The sequence below is a fragment of the Myotis brandtii genome, unplaced genomic scaffold (genome assembly GCF_000412655.1).
Source record: "Myotis brandtii unplaced genomic scaffold, ASM41265v1 scaffold82, whole genome shotgun sequence".
NCBI lineage: Eukaryota > Metazoa > Chordata > Mammalia > Chiroptera > Vespertilionidae > Myotis > Myotis brandtii.
In genome coordinates, this window is record NW_005371324.1 from 1,186,175 (window position 1) to 1,212,208 (window position 26,034).

At 37.1% G+C, this 26,034-nt stretch overlaps 1 long non-coding RNA gene across 4 annotated transcripts in view; it reads right to left on the reverse strand.

The window, feature by feature from the left end:
* LOC102241934 overlaps positions 1-26,034 on the reverse strand; it is an 83,270-nt gene that overhangs the window by 33,866 nt on the left and 23,370 nt on the right. For all 4 annotated transcript variants that reach the window (XR_314593.2, XR_001360185.1, XR_001360184.1 and 1 more), the window contains exon 4: positions 5,031-5,267. This is a non-coding gene — a long non-coding RNA (uncharacterized LOC102241934). The remainder of the gene's footprint in view (positions 1-5,030; positions 5,268-26,034) is intronic.

Sequence of the window (26,034 nt, forward strand, 5' to 3'; positions counted from 1 at the left end):
TGATCTCACTCATTTGTGGAATATAATGAACAACATAAACTGATGAACAAAAACAGATCCAGAGACAGAGAAGCATCGATCAGACCGTCAAACCTCAGAGGGAAGGGAGGGGAGGGTGGGGATAAGGGAAAGAGATCAACCAAAGGACTTGTATGCATACATATAAGCATAACCAATGGACACAGACAGCAGGGGGATGAGGGCATGAGTGGGGGGGGGGATGGGCGGCAATGGACACATATGTAATTCATAAGGACACATATGTAATACCTTAATCAATAAAGAAAAAAAAAGAAGCAATCTGACTTTCTATGGCAAGTGCAATTCATCGAAGAAAGGAAGCACATTGATTTTCATTGAAGAGTAAGGAGACAAGGCCATTACTAGTGTCATTCTCAGCAGTTCCTTGGTGATGTTTTCAGTGCATTTCACTGATATGTAGGAAACACAAAACCTCACCCTAAATTTTCATAGTCTGTGAGTCAACATTGCAAGAACATGTGCAATAATGCAGCCGCCCTTAGGTAAATTAAAACACCACTATTGTTTCTGTTTGGGAGTTATTCTCTTACACATTTTTAAGATTCCACTTTGCAGATATTTTTTCCCCAGTCAATGCAGTACTTGCTTTGTTTTGTCATCTAATTTTTCAATCACCTACTTCCAGCTGATAATAAAAGAAATGAAAAACATTCCAAGTGTATGCTCAGGTCTGTGTTTGTATTGCCAATTGTAGGAACTACTTGCACATAATAATAGTAGATCATTTCTCTGAACTGAAGGCAATTTATGTTTACTTGTGATGTGACAAGTCTACTATATACCTATGGAACAAGAACACTAAATTTTATTGTAAGGCTTTCTGATGAGATACAATATACTTCAAACATATTTTAGTATATGCGAATAAAATAACTTTTTTCAGTAAGTGATACAGAGAAAATATTTAAATGTTGAGTAAGCCTTGTAATTTTTATGTTCACAGCTTTGTCAGAAAGATGTTATCTTCCCAGCAGCATCATGTTATCAAAGATGCAAACCTTAAATCAACAGCTGTTACACCTTCAGCAAGTTATGAAATTTCCCTGATTTATAGCAAACATTTTTTTTTCATTTCTTTTCTCAGTCAAGCAGGAAAATTAAGGTTATTTTCATGTAAAAGTTACACACATTGTGGCTTAGTATTGCACACAATCCACATCTCTTATCTTTTAAATTAAATTGCTATTGAATTGAATGTGATCTGAGGGCTCTCTTTTTACTAATACCAGAAATACTGTTAGTAAATAGAAGGTAGAAACATTATTTACATAAAAATAAAGAGAAGCTAACACAGACATAATAATAGGAATCATTTTTATGATTTTCATGATTTGCATTTTACTGATAAAGCAGAACAAAATGAAAATAAAAGCTGAAGAGATTTGTGGTCGTGGAGGAGAGAAATGCTCCAGCCTCATTTCTGTTGGTTTTAGCTGCTCTTTTAAAAAAAGTCTACTTTGCCTTAAATGGGTCAGAGAAGGTTACCTTCTGGTGAATTTAGGTAACTAATACTTTTAAGTTACAATCCACTCTTTTTTTAAACATACACATTTAACTTTATCATTGTCATGTAAAGCTTGATTTTATAAAACACAAAAAGTCATTAAGATTTCCTTATCACTGGAATTTAAACCGGAGAAATAGTGACAGCTGTGGAAGTATAAATTATATACATTAAAATCAAATAATTGGAGTTTTTTTTTTCCAATCTGGAAATTGTAAAAATGAAATAAATGGCAAAGGATCTTTTAGGAGTATTCTGTTAGAGCTAAGAGTGACCTGGTAATTCCTCAAATTGTTTGCCCAAATTAAGAATAACTAACATGTATTAAATATTTATAATGCAGTATTTATTGAAATGTTTTTTATAGAGCAACTACTATAATGCTGATAACTCTGCAGAGCAAAGTATTGTTATATCCCCATTGTACTGATGAGGGAATGGAGACCCAGTGTATGGCAGAGTGCCCAAGGCCTTAGATGGTGGAACAAGAATTCCAATCCAGGTCATCTGACTCATCAGAAAGAAGCCTCAGCAGATGGAACTTTCAACATTATGTAACCTGGGCTCCTGGTCACAGGGAAGAATGTCTCTGGAGAATTCAAGCATCCTCTGGAAGCAGCAGACGAGACTGAAACTGTCACATTCTTGATAAGGGTAGTTTGCTGACACATTATGGGTATACGAGGTTTATTTTATTTATCTCATATGCACAATCACAGTGGCTACTATGTGCCAGTCACTGTTCCAAGCACTTTATAAATATTAACTATATGAGATAGGTACTATTATCTCGTTTTATACATGAGAAAACGGAGTCATGGCTTAAACCAGTGGTCGGCAAACTCATTAGTCAACAGAGCCAAATATCAACAGTACAACGACTGAAATTTCTTTTGAGAGCCAAATTTTTTAAACTTAAACCATATAGGTAGGTACATTGTTATTAACCTAATTAGGGTACTCCTAAGCTGGCCTTTGCTAAAAATGTTTCATTTTATAATAATAAAGCCACCAACACAAAATAATTACAATTCTTAAATTGATGACAAAAATACAGGTAGGATTTACAGCTGGTTGGAAAAATACAGGTAACTTCATGCTTTGAGTAGGTACTTTTGTCACCCGAGCGCAATTTGTGGACGCGACTAGTACTAACCACTGCACATGAGACTGCTGACTGACTGGCTCACTCAACTGGTGCATGAATCGCTCACGTCCCCCCCCCACCCCCCTCTGCGCTTCGTATCCCGGGGCCCTGCCTGCGCTGGCCAGCCCTGTCTCCCATCGCCCGACCAACACACACCCCACACTTCTTCTAAGGCCACTTCTTCAAAATAGACTCTCCCAGGCTGAAAACCGACTTCTGCGCATGGACCACGAAGTTTCAATCGCACTGTACGTGCGCGCCCCCACGTGGTATTTTGTGGAAGAGCCACACTCAAGGGGCCAAAGAGCCGCATGTGGCTCGAGAGCCGTGGTTTGCCGACCACTGGCTTAAACCACTTGCACAAGGAAATATAGCTAATGAATGATACGGTTCTGACAAAAAGAGTTTGGCTTTATAATCTGCACTATTAACCACACTGTACCAAGGCTGTTTTGTCTGTCTCATCAGAAATTGCTTTAATAAACCACCCCCAAGCTAGTGGCTTACAACCAGCATATACGTCTCTTGCTTACTGGTCTTCCAGTTGACCATAGTTGGGCTGACCTAGGAAGGGTGCGCTGGATGGCTCTCCCACAACTGTGAGTCAGATGGCGTTCGCTCCAAGCTGGTGGGTTGGGTTCAGGTCCACTATGCATGTGCTGTTTGAGGGGCTCAGTCTGAAGAGCAGCAGCTCCCCAGGGCATGCTCTTCTCAGGCAGTTTAGCAGAGCACCACAGACAAGGCCAACTACACAAGCATATTGAAGGCCTCTACTCACCTCACATCTGCTAACATGTCATTGGTCAAAACAGGTAATGCAGGAAGTAGATTCTTCCCACATGGGATGAAGAGGGTAGTGAATGCTTCCTGAACAGCAAGCCAAAAGATCACTCTCTACCCTGTTACCTCTCAGATTTAGGAGTGGGCTGTGTATGAGTTAAGGTTATTCTAGCTATTAAATTAGATAAGTTCCTAATTTTCCCCCAAGTCTCAATTGTTTAACACAGTGGTCGGCAAACTGCGGCTCGCGAGCCACATGCAGCTCTTTGGCCCCTTGAGTGTGGCCACGAAGTTTCAATCGCATTGTAAGTGCGTGCCCGCATGTGGTATTTTGTGGAAGAGCCACACTCAAGGGGCCGCAGTTTGCCGACCATTGGTTTAACACAATGATAGTTTCCCACATGCATGGCATTTGAGCAGAATTCCAGAGGCTCATTTATGGACTCAACTTGGTCCCAACCTAGTATCCTGGCTCTACCTTCCTCTGTGTTCTCAGGGACCTCTCCATTCAGCTGACAGCTGCAGAAGAAAAATGGTCAGTTGGGCATGCAAGCTTGCTATGCACGCAATCTGGAAGTCACATTCATTCTATTGACTAGAACTCAGTCACATGGTCGCTGCTAGCTTCAAGAAAGGCTAGGAAATGAGATAGAGTAGCAAAATCAGAAAGGAGGATAGATGGATTTGGTGAGAGCACCTAGCCAGCCTATGTTATGGATGGCAAAGTTCTTTTGAAAAGGCAAAGGCATTCAAGTGAGTGTACAACAAAGCCGGGGTATTTGTGCTTCATGTTAGTACATTATAGCTGGCCCAAACCAGGAAGGCTTGGATATAGTTAGTCTATTTCTAAAATGAAGGTAAAAGTCTTAGCATACAATCATAGCTTTATGATAGTGGATCCGATAAAATGTTGGCATTTTGTGTGACTGGGTGGGCAGGTGGTCAAGAGAAAGAGAGAAAGCCCTCTCTACTGATTCCTACCTACAGCTTGTCCTGTAAAAATGAACCGGAGTGAGAGAGCACATAGATGACACCAGAATGAAGCAGTCAATATGTACAAATGGGAAGTTTTGAAGTCCCAGAGCAGAGGATGAGTCTTTTGAGGAAAATATGTTGCAATGGCATGATTTCCCTGGAGTCGTTTTTTAGAACAAACATTTCTCTGCAGTTTTATGAAAGCGCGCTGTCTTTCCTCTAGGCTTCAGAAAAGCCACATCTTCCCAGTTCATCGTCACTGTTTTTGAGGACCACGACCAGTTAAAACTGCATGTCATCACCTAACCTTGTAATTTTTCCTTTTGTGTATTTTTACAATAAAATTACTCATAAGAGACAGGTGGAAGACGAAAGATTAAATCTAGTCTTCCAAAGTGCCAACTCAAACTCAATTTTGAGGCAGAGCTGCAGCTATACTATGAAAACAAGAATTCAGCTAAACAGGTTATTCATGATATGACTCACCAATTACTAATATAATTATAATGACACTTGTTACAATGAGAAGTTCAATTACATTACAGCTGAATTACTATAAAATACAAAATTGATGTTTCTTACCTTTTCATTTTTAGGGATTTGAAGCATCTACTGGTAAATCATATCTGGTAGCTGTCAGTTTTCCATCATTATTTATGTCAGCTGTATTATTGACATGAAAGCCAGGTTTTCCTCGCTCCCCTTAAAACACTTAGAATGGTTGTTTTTGAATCTTGATTTTTGACAAGTACTTTTTGTGTCAAAAACATATTACGTCATAGCATAAGTCACTGCTTCAGTCCCGGCATGCATGCTTTTCTAAAAGGAGATAAAATCTGTTAGATTCCTTTGAAGTGAAAAACCCATTAAAAAAACAGGATGAAAAAAAATTGTCAGCTACATATCACCCACAACATTGTAGTTCAATTTATAGTATTTGCTTTGCACAAGTTATACAGCAAATTTAATGGGGAATGTGGATGAGGGATTTTTGTGTCTAAAACATGATAATCATAATGGCAATGCTAGTTATAAGGATTCACACTTTAATTGATTTTGTTATTTTCCTGGGAATTTCTGTATCTTGTACCTTAAAAAAGAAATTTTGCAATGTTGTCAAAACGTAACTAGTATTGGTGGTTGTTGTTGGTTTATTTGGTTTAGGTGGCCTTGAGAAATCTTTTCTTTATTTTTCTGTCTCTCTCCTCTTATAAGTAACACTGTTGGTTCATGGGAAAGAAGTATTCTCTAGCATTAAAACAGCCGGTACCTCAATATTCATATTTTTAAGTTGAAATAGCACAGTGAGATCATTGTGGATAGAAAAGAAGGAAATAAATCAGCATGTGCAATATTATCATTCACTTTACATCGTGAAATACAAATATAGCTGCCATATTCTAACACTCACCATAGGTAAATTGAAAATATATATCACTATTTAACATAGTGAAAAAAGAGAGAGTATTTATGACTATGGGATGTATAGTATTTCAGTAATGTGTCTTATTAAAGCAAAGTAAATCGACTACTGGGTAGTAAAATTGCAAAGAGCTTATAAAAGTGCTGAATCAGAGTCTTAATGTATAGAAAAAAATCTTGCACATTTAGAACAAACAACATATTGCAGTTTATTAATTTTTGGAATAGGCTATAGCATTGTGAAGCATTTTAAAAACACAAAAAGGTATCAAAGTGAATTTTGATATGGGAAGAGTTGTCTTCAGTGGCAGGAACCAGCAGTTCTGACCACAGTGATGATTCTGGTGGTGGGAGAGCCAGCGCAGTACTTCCTCCTCTACTTCCATAGTGGATGTGATTCAAGCTGGGGTCGAAGAACTTTTTTTTTTAAAAAATTACAGCTGGGAGCTAGAAGAAAAAGCACTTCTACAGTCAGTTTGCAATATGAGAGAATAAGGTCAAAATACAGCGGGAGCAGAGCAGAGAAGAAAGAATCTTGTTTGTGATTAAAATACTGTGTTGAGGCTCTAACAATCCCAGAAGCTACTCTGCTGAGGTTTGATCCTGCATTTCTGTGAGACTCCACAGCATCTTTCCAATAAACATTCCCTCCTATTTTTCCTTATTTCTGGAAGTTCAGGTTAATTTTTTATCATTTTCAACCAAATTAATAAAGAAATCCTGTCATATTATAAAATTATGTATGTTTATTTGAACAAAATATTTAAATTAAAACTCTAACAGCCTTTAAGACTAGGATAATACATTTTAATTAGATAAAAAGGCATATTGGATTATGTGGCTTCAAGGAATGTTTCATAGAATATTTATTTTTTCCTCAAGGCCCCCAAGGATACGTTTTTTATTTTATTTTGATATCTAGTGAGAAAACAAGTTTCCAGGCATTCATTTGTACATTCACTTATCCATAAATATTTATTGAGAACTGCTTTGGACTAGACACTGTTCTAGGTGCTAGGGCTATGATATTGAAAATAAAACATGCAAGATGTCTGTTTTCATGGAGCTTGCATACGTAGTGGCAGAATACAGACCATAAACATAGTAAGAAAGTAATAGAGTGTATCAGGTGGAAAGAGCCACAGAGAAAAACGCCCACAATACAAAACAAAGAAAGGAGGCAAGTGGGGCTATCATTTTAAATCAGATGTCAGAGTCCTCAGGGAGAAGTTGAGACTGAGCAGCCTGAGAGATGATGCAGAGACCCACAAGTAGGGCGACCATCTGACTTATCAGCCCAATGGGGATACTTTTATGATTGCTCCTGTTTTGGGATAGCAGGCACAAATGGGGACCCTCTCGGGAAAACCAGGATATATGGCCACCCCAGCTCTGTGGGCATTTATCTGGAAGCAGAACATTCCAGAGAGAGGAAAGAGTAAGAGCAAAGGCCCTGAGGAAGAACTGGATATGTCTGGTTCAAGGTCGTGGCTACAGCCAAGGAGAGAGAGAGAGAGAGGGAAGGGAAGGGAAGGGAACCTTGATCAGTTGCCTCCTGTACGTGCCCCTACCTGGGATTAAACCTGCAACCTATGTATGTGCCCTGACCAGAAATCAAACCAGCTACCTTTTGGATATGGAGAAGAGAAGGAAGAGAAGAGAAGAGAAGAGAAGAGAGCAAAGCATTTCATTAGGGGCCTTGAAGGCCATGGTAAGAACCTTGGTTTTTATTCTGAGTGAAATAGAGTCATAGGAGTGACATGGCCTGGCTAGTGTTTTTAAAAAAATAGTAGAGTGTTAGTGGCCAAAAATACAAGTAAGAATTTCACTTATAGGCCATTGTAATAACCCAGGTGAGATAAGATGGTGAGTGGTAGTGGGTGTGGGTGGAAGTAGCAGAAAGTGGTCAGATCTTTGATGTATTTTAAAGTTAAAAAGAACAGCTTTTGCCGATGGGTTTGAAGGTGGAATATGAGGAAGACGACAATGTCAGGAATGACCCCTGGAAGGTTGCATTTGCTACTTCCTGAGATGGGAAAGATACTGGAGGGACCAGGTTTTAGGAGAAAAGATGTGTTAACTATTGGCCAGGGTAAGCTTTAGGAGTCTATTAAATATCCAAAATAGTTTCCCAAAATAACATCAAGACTCTATCACCAGGAAGAGAAAAAAAAAGTGTTGAACAGATCAAGTCTGAGGACATAGCAGCCATCACTTCTTGTTATGACAGTTCTAGTGAGCCTAAGCTGGCATCCTAGTGGCATTTCTTCTCTAAATTCTCCAAGTCTGTTCTTTCAATAATTAGGTGTACAATATGGCTGCTGTTTTCAGAAACGGACTTTTTTTTTTTTTAAAGATTGGAACTTTTGCATATCTTCTGTTCTCCAAAAGTTCTTTCATTGCTTTGGGGTGTATTAAATTGTAACTCTTATAAAATCTATATGTTCTTTGAGAAACTACTCACCTGGGGCTTCTGTTTTCTTAAAGTTTTTTTTACCCTATTTTTCATTTAAAAATCACTTATTTGTTCTGTTTTATTTTAGAAAGGGTAAGTGTGCCTTGCAGAATATTCAGGAAATACCATGCATAGCAAAAAGAAAATGAGACTCCTACATCTAGAAATAACAATTGTTAACATTTCAAGTGTATGCCCTTCTCATATTATTTTTATGCACATATGTGCGTGTCTATATATCCATATATCTATTTCTATATCCACATATATTTAACTCTAGTGGAGTTATATAGTACATTCTGTTTTCAGAACTCACCATTTTAATTTATATCAGGTCATCTCCTTGACAGATAAAATAGAGGCATAAAAGCAATTAGGTAGACAATGCTGTCTGTCATCTAATTTTACACCATCTGTTCTTAACAGAGGGCTTGTTGCTTCCTTCTATTTGCTCCAAATAACAAAAAAGTGAGCGAAGTTTATTTTTCACACATCTCAGTTTAATCTAGAATTATCCATCGCTGAATTTCTAACAGATCTAAGCCACTTTCTTACATTCATTTGTCCTTGAGTTTATGCTTATCATGGTCACTGCTGGTTGTGTATTGAACACCCATTCTACCCATTCCCTAAAAGAACTCCTTTCTACTTGGTTGAATTATACTCATCTTCACCCTGCACTCCCCCATATAGGCAGCAATGTGCCTAATACATTCCACTACTTTTTAAATTTTATTATTTGAATGAACATACAATTGGCATTTCTTTTTCTTTCTTTCTTTCTCTCTTTCTTTCTTTCTTTCTTTTTCTTTCTTTCTTTCTTTCTTTCTTTCTTTCTTTCTTTCTTTCTTTCTTTCTTTCTTTCTTTCTTTCTTTCTTTCTTTCTTTTCTTCCTTCCTTCCTTCCTTCCTTCCTTCCTTCCTTCCTTCCTTCCTTCCTTCCTCCCTCCCTTCCTCTCTCTCTCTCTCTCTCTCTCTCTCTCTCTTTGGTGTGCAGTACTACAAATTTTAACACGTGTAGATTCATAGCACCACCCCTACAGTCAGGATCTGGAATAGTTCCATCACCCCAGAACACTCCATTGTGCTATCCCTTTACAGTCTTACCCTTCTCCTTACTCCTAGCCCCTGGCATCACTGATTTAGTGTCTGTTACTAGCATTTTATCTTTTTGATAGTGTCATAAATGTAATCACACAGGCTGTAACCTTTGAGTCCGGCTACTTTCGCTTAGCCCAATGCTTTTGAAACAATGCTTTTTGAAATTATTATGTGTATCAATACTTTGTTTCCCTTTATTGCTGAGTAGTATTTTATTTTAAGTATGTACCCAAATTTGTTTATTCATTCAACTGTTGAAGGATATTTGCATTGTTTCCAATTTCTGATGGTCATGAATAAATATTTGATACAGCATTTTTTTGTGAACATAGTTTATAGCCCCCTAGGGTATATACTGGGAGTAGGATTAATGGCCATATAATATGTACATTTAACATTGTAAGAAATTGACCAACTGTCTTCTAGAGTGGCTGAATCATATTGCATTACCATCAGCAATTTATGACAGTACCCATTGTTTCACATCTACTGCTCATGGTGTGGTCAGTGCTTTTTAAATTTTAGCCCTTCTTACAGATAGATACTGGTATCTCATTGTGGTTTTAATTTGCATTTCCCCAATGACTGATGTTGTTTAACATGCTTCTTTGACTTACATATATACATTTTGGTAAAGTGTTCAAGTCCTTTGCCCATTTCTTAATTGGGTTATTTTATTGTTGAGTTATGACAGATCTTTATATATTCTTTTCAAGAATATATGACTATATTTAAGTTCTTTTCCAGATGTATGATTTATTTATTTATTTTAAAAAATATATTTATTGATTGATTTCAGAGAGGAAGGGAGAGGGAGAGAGAGATAGAAACACCAATGATGAGAGAGAATCATTGATTGGTTGCCTCCTGCACACCCCCTACTGGGGGTCAAGCCCACAACCCAGGCATGTGCCCTTGACCGGAATCGAACCTGGGACCCTTCAGTCCGCAGGCTGATGCTCTATCCACTGAGGCAAGCCGGCTAGGGCCCAGATGTATGATTTAAAACATATTTTCTCCAAGTATGTTGTTATATTTTCATTATTTTAACATTGTCTTTCATAGAGCAATTAACAATTTTAATAAAGTCTAATTTATCAATTTTTTAAAAAAATGTTTTAATTTTTTTAGAGAGAGAAAGGGAGATGGAGAGAAAGATAGAAACATTGATAAGCTGTCCACATATGTGCCCTGACCAGGAATCAAACTGGTGACCTCATGGTGCATGAGTTGACACTCAACCACTGAGCAACACTGGCCGGCTATCATTTTTTTAATGGATTTATACCTATAGTGTTATAGATGAGAACTCTTTGCCTAATCTCAAGTCATGAAGAATTTATTTCTTTTATGTTTTCTTCTAAAAGTTACATAGTTCCATATTTTATATTTACATCTATGATCCATTTTGAATTAACTTTTGTACTAAATGTGGGATTTAGGCCAAAGTTCTTTTCTTAAATGGTGTTGTGCCAACACCATTTTTTGAAGTCTATCTCTTCTTTATTCTAATGGCTATCCAAAAGTATAAAAAAATCAATTGACCATATTTGTGTGGTTCTATTTCTGTATTCACTATTCTGTTCCATTGGTCATGTGACTTTCCTTTACTGATATCATACTACCTTGACTATTAGAGTTTTAAAATCAAATAGTGTGATTCCTTGTACTTTATTCTTCTTTTTCAAAATTCTTTCGGGTATTCTAGCTCCTTTGCTTTTCCATATAAATTTTAGAATCAGTTTATCCATAACCAAAAATGTTCTTCTGTGAATTTTATTGGCATGCTTGCTTTAAATCTGTAGCTTGAGGTGCCGCAGTGGCATGTACACCCATTCTGGCTGCAGAAGTGCTTAGGATGTAGCGTCGCCTGCCCTTCTCAGTCCCAAGTGGGTCTCCTGCAGCATCTGTCATGCTGTAATCTTGTCATGTCTTTAGTTCTTCAACTTTACTTCAAATACATGAAAGATTCCGCACTGGAGGAAAAAAAAACTTATAAATGTCAACAATGTGGTAAAGCATTCAGTTGCCTTAATTCTCTTCAATGTATTGAATAATTCATACTGGAGAGAAACCCTATGAATGTAAGGAATGTGGAAAAGCCTTCACATGTTACCTTAGTTTTCAAACACATAAAGAAATCACAGAGAAGTAAAACCATATGTATGTAATCAATGTTGTCAAACATTTAGTTGTCTCCATTATCTTTAAAAATATGAAAGAAATCACACTGGGGAGAAACCCTTTGAATGTATGGAATGTAGTAAAGCCTACAGAGATCCCAGTTCCTTATAAACATATCAAAGAACTCATATTGGAGAGAAACCCAATGAATGTAAGGAATGTGGCAAAACTTTCAGTTCTCATTAAGGTGTCCAAATGCATGAAAGAAATCACACTGAAGAGAAACCCTGTGAATGTAAAATATGTAGCAAAAACACTTGGTTATCCCCATTCTCTTCAATATCACAAAAGAACATATATTAGATAGGAATCCTATGAATGTAAGGAATGTGGGAAAGCATATAGTTATCTCAGTTCCTTATGAATACATGAAAGAATTCATACTGGAAGGGAACCTTACAAATGTAAGGAATATGGAAAATCCTACAAATATTATCAAAATTTCCAAACATATGTATGTAAAAATGTCGTAAAGCATTTAGTTGTCTCCATTATCTGAAAACATGAAATACACCACACTGGAAAAAAAACCCTATAAGTGTAAATGATGTAATAAAGCATTTAGTATCCAGTGATCTTCAGAAACATAAATCACACTGAAAAAAAACCCTTTGAATGTCAGGAATGTGGTAAAGCCTATGGACATCACAGTTCCTTACAAATGTATGAAAAAACTCAAACCCTATGAATGTAAGGAATGTGGGAAAGCCTTCAGATATTATCAAAGTTTTCAAACACACAAAAGAAATCACACTGGAGAGAAACCATATGTATGTAAAAAATGTAGTAAAACATTTACTTGTCTCCCTTATCATCCAAAACATGAAAGAACTCATACTGGAGAAAACTGTACAAGTGTAAATGTTCATTTATCACATAGCCTTTCAAAATGTGAAAATGCTCACTGAGAAAACCATATTAATGTGCAGAAGTTGGGAAAGGCTTCAGTTATCCCAGTTCCTTTCAAAAGCATAAAAGGACTGACTGTGAATATTCCCTCCTAAAAAGAACTAAAATGTAAGTAATGTGAGAAAGCTTGGTAGAAATTAATCCATGTATAATGTGCCAGAAGGTTATCGACATGAAAGAGTTCTCATTAATGTTGTAAATATATTGTGATTATTGAATCCCTTTTATCATTGGACTATGGCAGTGGTCGGCAAACTCATTAGTCAACAGAGCCAAATAACAGTACAACGATTGAAATTTCTTTTAAGAACCAATTTTTTTAAACTTAAAATATATAGGTAGGTACATTGTTATTAACTTAATTAGGGTACTCCTAAGGCTTAGGAAGAGCCACACTCAAGGGGCCAAAGAGCCGCATGTGGCTCGCGAGCTGCAGTTTGCCGACCACTAGACTATGGGATTCTACTAATCATTTTCAGGAATGAATACTCACATAAGCTAACAATGAGAGGCTTTCAACAATAGTACATAAATTAGTAAGTAGTGCTTTTTTCTTAAAACGTTTAATAATATTTTCTCTCTATTTTGATGCTTGTTAGATAGATGGGTGAATTAAAGTGTACTTTTACATGCAGTTAGGTTAAATATCTACACTAATAAAAGAGAAACATGCAAATTGGTGTCACTCTGCTACGCCCACCAGCCAATCAGTGTGACTATGCAAATAAACTAAACAAAGATGGCGGTTAATTTGCATACACAGGCGCTGAGCAAAGACTGAAGGCTCCAGCCAGAGTGAAGACTGAAGACTGAAGACTGAAGAGGCTTGGCTTCTCCGTTGCGGCTGCAGTGGAGAAGCTGGGGCTGGGGAAAACCCAAGCCTCGCTGTGGCTGGAGGGGAGAAGCCAAGCCTCACTGTGGCTGGAGGGGAAAAGTCAAGCCCCGCTGCAGCCACAGCAGAGAAGCCAAGCCTCTGAGAAGCCTAGCTTCGAGGCTTGGCTTCTCTGCTGTGGCCGGACCAAAGGCCTGGGTCCCGGGTGCCGGAGGAAAACCGGTGCCAGCAGCCAGGGGAAGGAAGGCCTATTGCATGAATCTTTGTGCAATGGGCTTCTAGTCTTTTTATAATGTTTCATTTGTTCTGTTTTATGGAGCCATTGAAAAGTGAAAGTTTGGTATTTGGGTTTTCCTGTGGTAGTCCTTTATATCTGTGGTCCATTATATATATTCCACCTTTCCCTCTGACAAAGCTCATTTTTGGGATGATAAGTATAGGAGTCTTTTTCTGTTTTCCATTCTAATAAATAGTTGGAATACATTTTATGTATGGCAAGTTTAGGAAAGAATATAGCTATATGTGAATCATTTTCATACTTGGACCTTTGCTTGTTTTTCTTCCTTTGGACTGATGTTTGGCAAATAGACTTTGAATTAAGAAGGACCTGTGATAGGGAAACAAAATCAAGATCTAAAGATTTTTCCTTCCATTGGATAATGTTAGAACCTTGATTTTCCAGAATCAATCTCCTTTATGGTCCATGTTAGAATAACTTAGTATTCTAACTTGCATGAGATTTGGAAGGCAAAAACAAAGAAGGCCTTAGTCAGATTTTAGGGCAAAATAGCTAGATATTAATAAAGAAAGGGATCAAAGGGAACCAGACATGAAGAAGCACAATAAACTAGGGAGCTGAATCGGACAATAAGCCTGCTTCACTAGGAAGTTGCAGCATTTACTAGTATAGGCTCCCCCTGGGAACTCTGCATCCTCTGCCCTTGGGACCTAATCCCTGAAGTAAAGCAGGCAGGAAGGATCACTATGGGCCATTACTGGGGAGGAATAAAAACAGCAGGAGAAATGCCTCTGCTGGGCACATGCCCAGTAGAAGCCAAGGTGGCACAGGGGGTGGGCGGTTCATCCACTATGAGGGATGCACAGTAGGAACTAAGATGGAGATTTTAGAGGCCTGACTGTCTAGCCTGGGAAAGGATCAGTTTGGATAAGAGACACAGAACACTGGAATATAGAGGAAATGGATTGGTTAGGGGGAGGACTCAACACCATCCCACAAAAGTTTGGGAAATTGATTGGTTAGTTTGAAAATGCACCTGGTCCTTCCGAAGCCTGATCCTATCTAATAAAGAGGGAATATGCAAATTGACCATCATGCCACCACAAAGATGCCGCCACAAAGATGCCGGCACCCATAGCCACAGGATGGCAGCGCCCAGTCTCCTCAGCCCTGCCAGAGTCTCCCAGTCCTTTCAGCCCTGCCGGGGGGGTGGCAGGTGCGTGGTGCAGCTGGACCTTCCCTCAGACTCCCAGCCACCAGGGCCAGCCCAAGGTGCAGGCAAGCCTTGGATGGCAGCTGCCCAGCTGCCCAGGGCAGGCCCGAGGCACAGGCAAACGTCAGATGGTGGCTGCCCAGCCGCCAAGGGCTGCCCGAGGCTCAGGTAACTAAGGCCGGCCGAGGCTTGCACTGCCAGCAGTGGCAGCAGCAGAGGTGTCATGGGGGCATCACCTTCCCCTGATAGCTGGGTCACCTCCCGCCCCTTAGGGCTCCTGGACTGTGAGAGGGAGCAGGCTGGGCTGAGGAATCCCCCCTCCAGTGCATGAATTTTCATGCACGGAGCCTCTAGTATAATATAATCAGCTTACCAAAGAGCTCTTCTCTCTCTCTCTAGCAGGTGCTGGCTGATGTGTTGGTGCCTCTCTCTCCATAGCAGCCATTCATCCTAGCAGTTCCTGGGCAGACAGGCCTGCAGGCACCAAATGCAGGCTCCAAGTCCGAGCCTGGATACAATAACACAATGCCAGCTGGAGTGCAGTCAGGAATAGAGACTATGCTAGTCAGACAGGAATAAAGGCTGAACAGGCCTAAGTTTTGATATGGACTGAACCAATGGCACAGAATGTTTGGACACTGGCCTCTGTTTTGGGCTTGATAAAGAAAAGGCTGGGCTTCTTTCACAGTGGGATGGAGCTGAACCTGGGGCAATCCTTTGATTTTGCTTCTACAGTAAACTTTACTAAAGGTGTCCCAAAATTCACGCAAGAAGTAATTTTGATAGAAAACACAGGTTTATAATTAAAAATTGTAAATTTTTTATTGATTCATAAAGTATACAGTATAGGGTTATGTACGGAATAGCATATCAGGTAAATGGCCTCCACGGCTTTGCTGGCACATACTCTTTTGTTAAAATTTTCCATGACTGTTTTGCATAAATGTGGCTGAATTTCGATGAGGCTCATTTTCATCTTGATGGCTTGGTTAATTGAAAAAATTGTCACATTTGGGGTTCAGAAAATCCATGAGTGTTTGTTGAGAAACAAATGCATCCACAACGTGTCACTGTTTGGTGCAGATTTTGGGCTGGAGGCATCATCGGACCATTCTTCTTCCAAAATGTGGCCGCTCAGGCAATAACAAAAGAGTGCATATGTGCCAGCAAAGCCATGGAGGCCATTTACCTGATATGCTATTCTATACATAACCCTATACTGTATACTTTATGAATCAATAAGAAATTTACAATTTTTAATTATAAACCTGTGTTTTATATCAAAATTAATTCTTGCGTGAATTTTGGGACACCCTTTATTAAACTTTATCCTCCCATACGTGGGTCCCTGGAATGCTTTCCTTGTGATTCCGTGCAAGGATCTCACTTTCACCTGCAACACATTCAGACAGACAAACAGACATAGGAGCTTCAAGAACCAAGTCTTCCAGCCTGTTATTTAGATTCTTTGATCTTCCAGTCAAGATTATTCTCGAAACCATCAACAACTGTCTGATATATATACATTTTCTGAGAAGTATAGGTTTCCACTGATGTCTTTACAAAATCTGCATCAAAGATCCATCCAAGTTTGAATTTTTCTGTAAGCCCTTTTGTGTCCACCAGGAAACTGATTCAGACTTCATGCTTATATCTGATTCCCCTCTTTTCTAGACTACATCTGTATAAGGTCTAATTTCTATGGGAAACACCTTATGCAGTTAACAGTGCCATTGAGTATGTTTTTCTTGTTCACCATGACATCTAGAATGGTGCTGTCAAAAAGAATGACACTTGTCAGAAAGACTGTAGGTGTTTCCTGTTACTTGTAGCTGCATGTAATCCCTCAATATGTTTTCAATCATGTTTGGTTGTGTGTGATTAAAAGTATGTGTATTTTCTTGTCAAATGAACACTTCTATAGGTGTTTCATAAAAGTATTTTGTTAACTGTTTTCTAAACTCTTGTATGCCAACAAATATTATTTTTCATTTCCTGAGAAGATATATTAAAATGGCCCATGATAATTATATATTTTAAAATAAACTTTGTAATTCTCATTAATAAAAAATAAATATAGATTGATATGGGGAGAATTGACATCTTTACTATGTTGAGTCTTCCAATCCAAAAACACTGAATGTCTCTTTATTCATTTAAGTATCCTTAGTTTCTTTAGTTAATGTTCTGTAATTTTCAGAATACAGATCCAGTCCAAAGTTAAATTTATACCTAATTACTTAACCTTTTGAGATATTTTAAGTAGTATTCTTTTTAAAATTTTGGCTCCAACTGTATTGTTAATATATAGAAAAACTTTTTTTTTGCATTGATCTTATATCCTATAATCTTGATTAATACTTATTAGTTCTAAGAGTTTTGGGTAGATTGTCTCAAAATTTTCTACATAACCAATTATGTTATCTATGAATAGGGCCAGTCTCATGCCTATCTTTCCCATCTGCATTCCTTTTAATAATAATGATAATTTTTGGACCTTCTTTATCTGGTTAGGAGTGATGAAAATGGATATCCTTGGCTGATTCCCAAACTTAAAGACAAAACATTCAGTTTTTCACCATGTAAGCATGAGGTTAGTGGTAGGGTTTTTGCAGATACTCTAGCATGCTGAAAGAATTCCTGTCTATTTCTATTTTGCTATGTCTTTACAATGAATGGGTGAGGAATATCTTTCAAAAACTTTTTCTGCATAAAGTGATATACTAGTAAACATACAACTTTTCTTCTACACTATTTACATAATGGATTACATGGGTTGATTTTTAAGTATTGCATTCCTGGAATAAATTCCACTTGGCTGCATTTTTTTTTTCTTGTTTGTACAGATTGCTGCAATTGATTCGCTGAAATATTGTTGAGGATCTTTGTATCTATATTCATGAGGGATATTGGTCTATAGTTTTCTTGTATTATCTTTAATAGTTTTGGTATCAGGGTAATTCTGTCCTCATAAATTGAGTTGATAAGTGTTCCCCCCTCTCTTATTTTTTGGAAGAGTTTGTATAGAATTAGTGATTTTACTTCTCTCTTAAGTGTTTGGTATAATTCACTGATAAAAACATGTGGGCCTGTAGACTCTCACAAGGTGTATAACTATTAATTCAATTTCTTAAATAGTCACAAAACTACTTCAGTTGTCATATGCATAATAATGTTTATAGTATTTCCTTAACTTTTTAATGTCTGGAGTGTTATCTGCTTTTTCATTTTTGATATTCCTGAAATAGCATTTCTTATTTTATCATTACTGATTGATAATTTGTGTCTTCTCTCTCTTTTGGTCAGTTTTGTGAGAGGTTTATCAATTTTATTGACCTTTAAAAATCAACAACTTTGGGGGTTGAATGTCTCTATTGTTTTCCTGTTCTCATTATCATTCATATCTGTTCTTCATTATTTCCTTCCTTCTGCTTGCATTGGGTTTACTTTAAAATTTTTAAGTTATTAAGTGAGAACATTAGATTATTGATTTAAAGCATGTACCCTGAGCAGGAATTGAACTGTGATCTCCTGGTTCATAGGTCAACCACTGAGCCATGCCAGCTGGGCTGGATGACTTTGATTAATCTATCTTTACATTCACTGAATCTTGCTTGTCATCTGCATTTAGCTACTGAGAACATCCAGTGAATTTTAAATATAAAATTTAAATATAAGCATTTTGCTGCTATAAATTTCCCTCTTAATCTGCATTAGCTGCATCCCAAATTTTTTGATATGTTGATTTTCATTTTCAAAAAGATCAAAACATTTTAGAATTTCAACTGAGATTTTCCTTTGAGCCATGGATTTCTAGAAGTGTCTTCTGTAATTTCCAAGTGTTTTCTGGGAAGGGATTTTCCCACTGTCTTCTATTGATTTCTAGTTTAATTCTATTATGATCAGAAAAATAATATATACAATTTCAATTCTTAAGAATTTATTCAGTGTTTTTTAATCTATCCTGGATATAGTCTATCTTGGCAATATTCCATGTTTAATTGAAAATAGTGTGTATTTTGTTGAATAGAGAATGCATTAAGTGCCAGTTAATACTGTTCACTGATAGTTCTTCCATATACTTCTTATTTTCAGTCATTCTGGTTTTACTTCCTGTCTCTGAACAAATTTCATTATCAATTCTTTTATTGTAGGTCTATAATTATTTTAATTTTTCTTCACCTGAGAATGTCCTTATTTCACTTTTATTCCTGAAGGATATTTATTGGATATAAAATTCTTGTTGACAGGTACTTTCTTTCAGCACTGTGAAAATGTTGTTACATTTCCTTCTGGACTCTGGTTTTTGGTGAGAAATCCAGTCATTCTAATTATTTTTCCCCTACTTTTCTCTCTCTCAATACTTTCATGATTTATTTTCTTCAGTTATTTTTAGCAGTATGAATATGATGTGTATTAGCATGGCTGTTAAGATATCAAATTATTTTACCCTGTTTGAGATTTTTCAAGCTTCTTGAATCTGTAAATGTATACCTTTTACCAAATTTTGGAAGTTTTCAGCCACTCTTTTTTCAAATGTTATATTTTTTACTATACTCTTTCTCTTCTCCTTCTGGGATTCTGATGAAATAAATGTTGGAACTTTTACTCTTGTCTCACAGATCTTTAAGGCCCTGTTTACGTTTTCAATCTTTTTGCTCTGCTACTCAGATTGGATGATTTCTATATTTTTAAATTTTTAAAATATGTTTTTATTGATTTCAGAGAGGAAGGGAGAGGAAGAGAGAGATACAAACATCAATGATGAGAGAGAATCATTGATCAGTTGCCTCCTGCATTTCCCCTACTGGCGATCAAACCCACAACTCAGGCATGTACCCTGAGCAGGAATTGAACTGTGATCTCCTGGTTCATAGGTCAACCACTGAGCCATGCCAGCTGGGCTGGATGACTTTGATTAATCTATCTTTACATTCACTGAATCTTGCTTGTCATCTGCATTTAGCTACTGAGAACATCCAGTGAATTTTAAATATTGATCACTGTAGTTTTTAGTTCTAAAGTTTCCATTTGGTCTTCCTTACATCATATTTATTTGCTGACACATTCTATTTTTTCATTTATTTGAACATTGTTCACACTTTCTTGTTGAACATTTTTGTAGTAACTGCCTTTAAAATCTTTGTCAAATAATTTCAAAATTTGTGTCATTTCAGGATTGGAATCTGTTTATTTTCTTTTCCCATGTGGGTGGAAGTTTTCCTGGTTCTTCATATGTTCAGTAATTTTGGATTTTAACATAAGCATTTTGAATATTGTTATGAGACACTGGGTCTTGTTTAAAGTTATAAACATTACTGATATTTTTGTTTAGCAGGCAATTGACTTTATTGGGTTCAAGCCACTAACTTTATTCAGCCTTCTATGAGTCATGGTTTCAATGCTAGTTTTGTTTGCTGAGCTATGCAAATTTGTCCCACATCTAGTGGCTAGTCTGGGACCTGGCCAGGGTTTTATTTCTCAGTTCAGTTATCAAAATCTTTGATATGCTGTTTAGGATCAGATCCACGTATGTGCAGCTCCAGCCCACTACTGTATTCACATGCAGGACCAAACTAAAGTTTGGACCAACTTTGCAGAAAGTTCTCTCTGTGGTTATCTATTTTTATCAGATGGAGAGAGACAAGAGAGGGAGGGTGAGAAGAGGGAGGGAAGAAGGGGGGGAGTGAGGAAAGGAGGGAGGGAGAGAGAGAGAGAGAGAGAGAGAGAGAGAGAGAGAGAGAGAGAAATATAGAGGTTTTTGCCACCTTCTTGGAATCACAATACCTCGGTCCAAGAGGAAAGTTCCTCTTTGAGTTTTAGGTGCCTGTGGGCTCCTGCTACCATGGCTACTGCTAACAGTAGACTTTCTCCTCCTTAATCCTGAATTACAGCGTTTCTTTTTGAGATCTTTCTATGCATACCAATGTGTACATCTGGTTCTTGGCCTGACCTGAAACCGGGCTGTGGGATACTGGAGGAAAAAAGATTAAACTCACTGTTGGTTCAGGGATGATTTGAATCCCTATCTTCTTCCTAAATCTGTCTCAAAATTTAAATCTCAATTATCTGTTTCAACCATATTGTCCTGGTTTTATTATTGCATTCAGTGGGAAAGTCCCGCTGGAGAGAGCCTTCTTCATCTTACCCAGACTGGAGCTACCCATATCCGCTTATTGACAGTGATTGATTGAGGAATATCATTTAACTCAATTTTGACTGAGATTATAAAATGAATCCTATGGGGGGGATGGTGTCTTAGCAAAGTTTTCTCACTAAGTAAGAGAGAGACACACCAGAAGAGGTGCTTTCCTTTACTTTACTTCTGAATACTGTTTTGTGAAGATGTCATATCTGTGACTACTGCTGCCATTTTGCCACCAGCCTTGGGATAAAGGTAACACAGAGATGACAGTGTAAACACATGAAAAGAACCTGGGTCTTTGATGACATGATTGAGTCTGCCCTCCTTCAGGACTTCCTCTGATGGCGGATACATACCTTTCTTTAAGCTCGTTTGGGGTTTGAAGTTTGTGGCTGTCACTTGCTGCCCAAAGTATCTTAAAGTGCAGTGCTCTTCTTTCTATATTTTGTACCAGGTTTTTCGTTTATTTGCTTGTTTTGTTTTTGATGTGAATTCTTCAGAGGGTTCCCTCTGTAGTCATCTATCTTTTTTACACATATGCTGACCAACAAGGTAGCTTAGCCATCAGTCATATGTGGCTACTGGACAGAGATACGCTACAAAGTGCAAAATGTACACCAGATTTTGAAAACTTAGTTTAAAATGACATAAAATATCATGTTAATAATTTTTATGTTTATTACATGTTGAAATGATAATGTTTTGGAGCTACTGTTTAATAAATACGCTACTGAAATCAATGTCATTTGTTTGTTTTAACTTTTTAAAAGGCTACTGGAAAATTTAAAATTACATGTTTGACTCACATTATATTTCTATCAAACAGCACTGACTCCTAAACTCATATCTCTAATTACTGATTCAACAGTTTCACCTAGAAATTTAATCTCATATTTAATATGTTCAAAATCTTTCAATATGCTTTTCCTGTAATCTTTCTCATCTCAGTAAATGACAACTCAGTCCTTCAATTTGCACAGGTCAAAACTTTGGATTTATCCTTGATTCCTTCTTTCTCCCACCGCCCACATCTGTTGGTTCTGCATGCAGGTACTATCCAGAATCCAAATACATGGCACTTAAATTCATATTGCCTTGTATTATTGCAATTATCACTAGTTTAAACAGAAACCAGAATGACCCTCTTGAGAAGTAAGATTATGTCACTCCTCTAGTCACAATCCTTCAATAGTGTACCTTTCCACTGAAGGTGAAACTTAAAATTTGGACCCTGTATCTCTTTTACCTTATCACCTGCTACCCTCTCCCTCATTCACTACACTCTGGTCACATGGCCTTCATGCTGATGTCACACTTGTTCAGTGAGCTCCTGAAGGGTCTTTGCACTTAATGTTCCATCTACCTGGATGCCTTCCTGCCAGATATACATAGGCCTTGCTGTCGTACTTCCTTTGGGTCTCTCCCCAGAAGTCTGTAACAATTTACCACCCACCTCCAGCACATCGTGTAGGCTTTATCAGTTATTATTTTTCCCCATGGGACTTATTACTTTCACACACTGTTTATTTTCTACCCTTCTTCCAAACAGAAGCTTCGTGAGGGCAGGGATTTTATCTATTGCGTTCACTGCTATACCTTCAGCGTCTAGAACAGTGGCTGGCACGTGGAAAATGCTCCATATCTATGAATTAATCATTTTTTTCTCTCATTAAAGATCATCCAGATTTGCTTCTCACAGTTTACCCTCATCTTCCTAATTTAAGGGTTTTTATTCTATACTCAAATTTTTAATTAAAAAAAGAAAGTATAGCTTTAGAGTGGTTTCTCCTATTATTTCATTTTCTTTCGAAGAGTTGAAATTATTTGCAGGTGCAATTAAGAACCTCACTGACAATTTTCTTAAGAGGAAAATAGACTCCTAGCAAAACGTCTAGGTAGTTAATTTCCTAATTAATATCTTCTGCCGACTCTTTTCTAGTTTTATATTCTATATTAATGGGGAATACTTATTTCCCACTGACTTTCTTTCCTGTATAGGGAGCTGAAGTAGTTAAACTATTAAACTATCAGCTTCTTTCTGCCCCATTTACTCAATTTGTCCCTGGGAGGTTAGGACTTGGCAAGACAAATTCACGTAGGAATGAGTTTGCCCACAGAGAGCTTTAGTATTCCTTTGCTCAACCTTGCTGTAAGTAATGCAAGCCTCCTTAAAGCCATCATTGCCTGTGCATAACTGGCCTCATCTTCCTAATTTAAGAGTTATTATTAGAAGCAATAGTGGGGAAGAGATTTATTGGGGCTTCTTCAAGATTTACAATTGTGCCAAAAAGCATAATCAAATTCCTCTAACTGGCCTTGTCATCTGTGGTTATTTTAATAATAATATTATTTCATTTCATGATTTCTAGGATATTTTCCTAACTGCTTCTCCGTATGCTAACATAGTCAGGTGGATAGGGCAGGTATGACACACAGTCCTACCCTGCCTGCCTTCAAATAGCTCTTCATTTGGAATACATTAGAGTTATTTCACGTCATTTTCTAAGCTGTGGTGTTCAGTATGAGGCTATCACCCTATGTCATTAGATTTATTTATTATCCATTGTGTGCACATTATAGATATAGGTACTGTATAGATATCTGAGACTATGATGTTACTGATCCCTTTCTTAGTAACTTTTTCATGGAATTTACTTCACCATTATTTTATGTTATCCTGATGTACTCTACAATAGTGATTTTCAAACTGGGGCACATATAACCCTGGAGGTATTAGAGTTGGGTAATTTAATAGAAATACATTGTGGATTCTATTGTAAATGATTCATTTAACAACACCATTTGTAAGTCCAGCTCCTAATAGTGGTCTAATATACCTCTTCTTTTAGCTATTAATTTCCACTGACTCAGTCATTGTAAATAAAAGAATCATCTGTGGATACATAAACAATTGAAAAATAAAGAATACCCTAATTTCAATGAGATGAATTCTCAATAAAATTTTACTTTTATGTTTATTAATTCTAATAATATTTAAAATATTGATGTTTTCATTGATTATTAACTAAAAGCTATTTTAATGATAATTCAATCCAGAAGAAAGGCTGTCATACTTAATGGTGCTATAAAATTTTGGAAAATTAAAAATTTAATTTATATACATATTATTGACGAGAATATGACAGGTTGATCAATAAAACACTTTCAAGCATAACAATATATTGCATTAAATCAAATTCTTTTGGGGTCTGGGGAATGAAAATGTAAGTTCAGAGAGAAAAAGGAATGATGTAAGGTTTCTGACTGACAAAGGACAGCTTGTGTATGTATTCTTCAAATTATGATGTTATTTAGATTCATTTGACTCACATTAAACATGATGGAACAATTCTATTTTAAAAATATTCTTTAAAACACACGAGAAATTGTATCCTGCCTGGCCAGCATGGCTCAGTGGTTGAGCACTGACCTATGAACCAGAGGCAATGGTTTGATTCCTGGTCAGGGCACATGCCCAGGTTGCGGGCTCGATCCCCAGTAGGGGGTGTGCAGAAGGCAGCCAATCAATGATTCTCTCTCATCATTGATGTTTCAATCTCTTTCTCCCTCTCCTTTCCTCTCTGAAATCAATAAAAATATATTTAAAAAAGAAATTATATCCTTTGCAACCATTTATACACATAATAAAACTTTCAGATGTTAACCCCAAAATATGAAAGTGATATCAATAATTTAAAATATTTTATAGAGTGCAGGAAAAATTAATGCTTTAGAGTAAATTTAAAAATTTTATCTGGACATTTCTTCCCTACCCCCAACTTACCCTAATCTATAAGTTCCTCTTAAAGAAGTCAGATATTTTTTGGGTCAATATCTCACCAATTTTGTGACATGAATACATTCCTAACTCATCATGCCCATAGTTTCAAATCCAAGTCTTGTTTTTTGGTTTTATATCTATCTGTATTTATAACTATAACGATCTGTATCTGTATCTTTCCAGCTACTCACTCCCACACACTACTTTATCTTCCCAAATTGCAACCTTCAGAGAAATAAAGATGAAAGTATGCCACTCCGACAGTCCTACAAGACTTCAAGGATACAAATTCTTAAGTTTTCTATCCAAGATTTCATAGTCTCTCTGAAAATTTCCAAATCTCTTCTGTGGGAATTTTCCCTTCTCTGACTCCTACAAGCAGCAACAGAATATTGCTTTGTCTTTAAAATGTCCATATGGTTGTATTTACATATCCATAAATACGTCTAAATGTCCATATATCTATATCTATATTCAATATCTTTTTCCCATATTACATGCCCCAGTATAGGAAATTACTTAAAAATGTATTCAAACTCATATATACATGCACATATATTTTTGAGGTATTTCTATTCAACTGGGGAGTATATATTATGTTGATCCACCTCACTATTCTTTTTAAAAGATATATATATTTATTTATTTCAGAAAGGGGGAGGGAGAGAGATAGAAACATCAACAATGAGAGAATCATTGATTGGCTGCCTCCTGCACACCCCACACTGGGGATGTGCCCTGATTGGGAATCGAACCCTGACCTCCTGGTTCATAGGTTGCCACTCAATCACTGAGCCACTGTGGCCAGGCCACCTCACTATTCTTAAATACAAAGGACCATGCTGTATTTAACTATGTCCATATTGACGGCATACAAGAGGTTTTCAAGGTTTAGTCTCTTAGCCACAAACAATGTAGCAAAGAACATTTTTGTGAATATGTCTGTGCTCATGTTTGATTATTTCTCAAGGCTAGATTCTGATAAGTGAAATTACTTGGTCAAGACTGTACATGTTAACTTATAATGGGTATTATCCTCCAAAAGCTGTGCCATTTTATATTCAAATAACATTTGAAAAATATGTATTTCCTTATACCTTTGAAAAAATGCATATAATCAAATTTCATGATGTTTTGCCAGTCAAATAGGCCAAGAATGATTTCTCCTGAATGTTTTAATTTGCATTTCTCCGACTTCTGGTGCATTATTACACTGTGAGAAGTGGCAAGCACTTAATTTGAATTCCAGTAATGCTAAGTTACTGTTCTTTCCCCCCAGGCCATGTTTATCAGCTCAGTACGATTTG